We start from the raw sequence: 5461 nt of genomic DNA, 5'->3' as shown, positions 1-5461 counted from the left end.
ACTTTAAAATTCTATTGATCACTTTTAAAGCTTTTCATGGCCTCTCGCCTTGTTATATTTCTGACCTTTTAGTCCCATACGCACCAGCACGTACCTTGAGATCCTCGGGCAGAGGTCTGTTGTCTGTTCCAGAGTCTCGACTGAAAACTAAAGGGGACAGAGCGTTTGCTGTCAGGGCCCCGAGGCTCTGGAACAGCCTGCCCGAGGAAATCAGGTCGGCTGAGTCAGTGAACTCTTTTAAGTCCCTTCTTAAAACATACTTTTATAGGAGAGCTTTTCCCGATCTTATTTGACTTTATTTTATCCCTTTTATTTTATTGTATTTTACTAATTTTATATTAAATTTTCATGCTCTTATCTTTTTTTGTATTATTCTTTACACTTGTTAAAGCACTTTGTAACTTGTTTTTGAAAAGTGCTCTACAAATAAGGATTATTATTATTATTATTATAAAGAAAAAACAAGCTACTGATTATAAAATGACCCAAAAACATGCATACAACAATCAGTAACTTTCACAACTTCTTGACACAGTTTGTTTTTGGCCAAGTTCTCTGTTCTCTCCCACATAACATAAAATGAGGGAAGACTAAATAATGCCTATATAGGCTATGTGTTGCCTCAGCAGGGATGATATTACATGAGAAAAGTTGAAGCATTATATTCTATTATATTTTTATATTTGAAATGTCACCTGCCACCTGAATTTTGTTTTTCCTTTTACATAAATAAAAAACATTTCTACCATAAATTGGTGTAAAAATGTTCACCAGAATGCAGGAAACTTTCCTGGGGGAAGTCCCTCCGGACCCCCGCTCATATATCACGGCATTGAAGATATCTTTAAACACTGTTTAAGGATATTTTGGTCTTGTTCTTGTGAACCTAATATCGCGTATTGTGATGTCTGGTGAACTAAGTGTCTCTTCACAGCTCTAATCTGAGCCCTTATGTCCCCACCACTTCTCAACACAAAGTGACGCCCTTGCTATCAAGCTACCATTTCATTGTCATTAGTATAAATACATACAGTGTCGGTACTTCACCATATTGATGCCGGCTTTTGATGCAGCCACACTTCATCAAGAAAAGTAACAGTTCTTAGTTTGGCTTCAATTGTTGTATTTACTTTAAGTGTATGGCTTTTTATAGCTTTATAGTGTTTTAAACATAGCCTGTGTGATTTTAAAGTAATGGTTTGAAATTTTGGAAGATATGTATGATTTAAGGCCCATTTATTCTCCTGCGTAGGGTCTACGTGCGCAGTCTACGGCGTAGCTCCCATGTATAGCGTAATAACCATGCATTTATACTTGTGCGTAGGTGTGTCCGTCATTCTGTAATTACACCCCCAAACGCTAGTGGGCATTAGCGCTACAGCGTCCACTGTGTTGAGTTTTGAACGTGTTAGCAAACAGTTTCTTGTAGGGCTCAGTGACACACTTTAAAGTCTGACTGTGTGTTTTGTAGGAAGTGGACTTGTTTAGAAGCTCTTATAAAGAGAACTATAGCTCAGTCAGTCAGTCGTTTTGAATTCTACTTCTTCAGAAGACTGAAGGATCATCCTGTGAGCTGTGTGTGTGTGTCAGGATGAACAGAAAGGCAGAGCAGACGTTAGAGTCGGACTGGTCTACTCTTTGATGACCACAGTGGAAGATGCAGTAACATGAGGCTAAATACACAGCACAACCCCAGCTCAGTCACCATGCAATAGGTGTGAATATCATCTGAATATCACTGGAATAGATTGTCAGTTTCGGTTCAGGGGGCAGACACTGTCTCCACGTTTAAGAGTAGGCTTAAGACTTTCCTCTTTGATAAAGCTTATTGTTAGGGCTGGCTCAGGTGAGTCCTGAACCATCCCTTAGTTATGCTGCTATAGGCCTAGACTGCCAGGGATTTCCCATGATCCACTGAGCTCCTTTCTTTTCTTTCTCTCCCTCTGTATGCAACCTCATCCCATTAATGCATGTTACTAACTTGACTTCTTCCCTTTCCGTAGTCTTGTGATTTCTTGTCCTTCTCCTCTCTCCTCCTATCACTTTCTGCAGGTGTTTCTGGCTCTGGACATATGGAGTTAGATCTGTGGTTGCAAGTCACCTGCTGCCCCGTGTTCCTGCTCGATACCCTCTGCTACAATTATTGTTACAAGTGCTATTGTTATTATTATTATCTTTAACATTTTGATTATTATCCTGAACACCACTATAAATATCTGTACCATTATTCATTCAGTCTGTACCTACATTACCTTTACTGCCTGTACCTCTGTGTGTATATTGTGAAGGCTGCCTCCCTCCCCTCTCTCTCTCTCTCCCTCCCTCCCTCCCTCCCTCCCCTCTCTTTCTCTCTCTGTCTCTCTCTGTCTCACCCCCAACCGGTCGAGGCAGATGGCCGCCCACCCTGAGCCATGGGTCTGCTCGAGGTTTCTGCCTCTTAAAAGGAGGTTTTTCCTTGCCTCTGTCACCTAGTGCTTGCTCTTGGTGGGAACTGTTGGGTTTCTGTAAATATCATCACAGAGTATGGTCTAGGCCTGCTCTTTTATGAAAAGTGCTCTGAGATAACTGATGTTATTTGGTGCTATATAATATATATATAAAACTGAATTGAATTGAATCATGATGATGAATCCCTTGTTTATTTCAGTTCATCAAATGTCTAGAACTGGCAGTCACTAACAATGTGCTGATATTGTTTGAATGTAACATTTATATAGTGCAAAAAACAATGCTGACAAGTTGTTTCAATAAAGACTAGGTCTGTAAGTACTGGTTTTCCTTGGTTTTGTTTTATTATCCACTTTTACTAAAGATATACAGTGTGTGTACACACACACACACACACACACACGCACACGCACACGCACACACACACACACACACACATATAGATACTTTTGGCTGAAATTATTACAATTTCTTACGAGAAGTGCAGGTGTGTTAAAAAGTTTGTTATATTAATTAGTAAGCAATCCCAAAGTAATGAAATTAAGAATGAAATATATCTGATGGTTAATATAAAATAAATCTGTGCAAATAAGCATAATACTGTTGTTTTCAGTCAGCTGTTAATTGACAAACAGGAGCTTTTGGATCCAAATGGTTTGATTACAGATGTGCTTGCTGTTTATTTTTTATTGGCTTTATTGTAAATTTGATTGCAGTAGATATCCTCTGTTATAGCAAAGTTTTGGTACACAGACTGGTCTTCACCGGCATCATCATAGTGGTCACAGGTGCTCTGTGGTTTGGAGGTCCCCTTCTTTGAGCGTGCTACAACATCTTGATTTTCATAAATCTAATAAAGAGTCAAAAACATAAACAGATCAGAGTGTGGCATTACACAGAGAATTCATGTTGTTATGCATATCTTTTGAAATCCATGAGTAATAATAAAAAAACATTGCATTCTGCCACACTAGCAACAGAACTTAAAAAACGCCTGATAATCAGTTGGTAGGATCATTTCATTTGCTCAGTACTTTGGTCCAGAGCAAGACATCTTTCCATTAACAGGTCATAGTGCTGTGATTTGGTTTGAAAGTCTCATTGGCCAAAGAAAATGATTACTAACAATTTTGGTGACTCCTGACCTTTCATCTGACACCACTGTCAGATAACAAGAGTAAGAGTCTACACTCTGTGAGTTTATATTTAGTGCTTTGAGTTAAATGCTAACATCAGTATGCTAACATGCTCATAATTCAATTCAATTCAATTTTATTTATATAGCGCCAAATCACAACAACAGTTATCTCACAGCACTTTTCATAAAAAAGCAGGTCTAAACCGTACTCTATGATGTTATTTACAGAAGCCCAACAATTCCCACCAAGAGCAAGCACTAGGCGACAGAGGCAAGGAAAAACTTCCTTTTAAGAGGCAGAAACCTCAAGCAGAGGGTGCTTAGCAGGAACACGGGGGCAGCAGGTGACTCGCAGCCACAGATCCAGACTCCACAGCTCCAGAGCCAGAAAACCTGCAGGAAATGATAGGACAGAGGAGAAGGACGAGAAAGCACAAGACTACCAGAAAGGGGAGAAGTTGTGTTAGTAACATGCAATAATGGGATGAGGTTGCATACAGAGGGAGAGGAAGTAGAGGAGAGAGGAGCTCAGTGCATCACAGGAAATCCCCCGGCAGTCTAGGCCTATTTCTCTCTTTAAGATAAGATGGTGCCTGACCATTAAGAGCTTTGTAGGTAAGAAGAATGATTTTAAATTCTATTCTGGATTTTACAGGAAGCCAATACAGAGAAGCTAAGACAGGAGAAATGTGATCTCTTTTCCTGGTTCCGGTCAGAACACGTGCTGCAGCATTCTGGATCAGCTGAAGAGTCTTAACGGACTTTTTCGAGCAGCCTGATAATAAAGAATTGCAGTAATCCAGCCTAGAAGTAAGAAATGCATGGACTAGTTTTTCTGCATCATTTTTAGACAGGATGTTCCTGATTTTCGCAATATTACGTAGGTGAAAAAAGGCGGTCCTTGAAATTTGCTTAATGTGAGACTTAAACGACATGTCCTGATCAAAGATAACTCCAAGATTCCTCACAGTGGTGCTGGAGGCCAGGGTGATGCCATCAAGGGAAACTATATCTTTAGATAATGCGTCACGGAGGTGCTTAAGCCCCAGAACAATAACTTCAGTTTTATCTGAGTTTAACATTAGAAAATTACAGGTCATCCAGGTTTTAACATCCTGAAGGCACATTTGAAGTTTAGCTAACTGATGAGTTTCATCTGGCTTGATCGATAGATATAACTGAGTATCATTTCCTGATAATATTGCCTAAAGGAAGCATATATAAAGTGAAGAGTATTGGTCCGAGGACAGATCCTTGTGGAACTCCATGACTAACTTTGGCGTGCATGGAGGACTCATCGTTAACATGTACAAACTGAAATCGATCTGATAAATAGGACTTAAACCAGCTTAGAGCGGTTCCTTTAATGCCAATGAAATGTTCCAGTCTCTGCAATAGGATCTGATGGTCAATGGTATCAAATGCAGCACTAAGATTTAATAAAACCAGTACAGAGACAAGTCCTTTGTCTGATGCAATAAGGAGGTCATTAGTAATTTTCACCAGTGCTGTCTCTGTGCTATGATGAACTCTAAATCCTGACTGAAAATCCTCAAATAAACTATTGCTCTGTAGAAAGTCACACAGCTGTTTAGCAACTGCTTTCTCCAGGACCTTAGAGAGAAATGGAAGGTTAGATATAGGTCTATAGTTGGCTAAAACATTAATTACAGCTACTTTAAAGTACTGTGGTACATAGCCTGTTGATAGAGATAGATTGATCATATATAGTGAAGAAGTGCTGACTAAGGGTAAAACATCTTTAAGCAACCTAGTTGGGATGGGGTCTAAGAGGCAGGTTGATGGTTTAGATGAAGAAATTATTGAAGTTAGTTGGTAAAGATTGAGGGAAGCAAAGCAGTCTAAACATATATC

The 5461-nt window shown here is 39.5% G+C and overlaps 1 long non-coding RNA gene across 1 annotated transcript; it reads right to left on the bottom strand.

The window, feature by feature from the left end:
• Positions 1 to 3103: 3103 nt before the first annotated feature.
• Positions 3104 to 4122, bottom strand: LOC123969951. Its single transcript, XR_006824830.1, has 2 exons — positions 3891 to 4122; positions 3104 to 3298 (listed from the first exon to the last, which is right to left on the bottom strand). It is a non-coding gene; the product is annotated as an uncharacterized LOC123969951 (long non-coding RNA).
• Between the last annotated feature and the right edge of the window lie 1339 nt (positions 4123 to 5461).

This window comes from Micropterus dolomieu, linkage group LG04 (assembly GCF_021292245.1).
Source record: "Micropterus dolomieu isolate WLL.071019.BEF.003 ecotype Adirondacks linkage group LG04, ASM2129224v1, whole genome shotgun sequence".
Classification (NCBI taxonomy): Eukaryota; Metazoa; Chordata; class Actinopteri; order Centrarchiformes; family Centrarchidae; genus Micropterus; species Micropterus dolomieu.
Note: the sequence above shows the minus strand (reverse complement) of the source record. Positions and strands in the feature narration are given on the sequence as shown.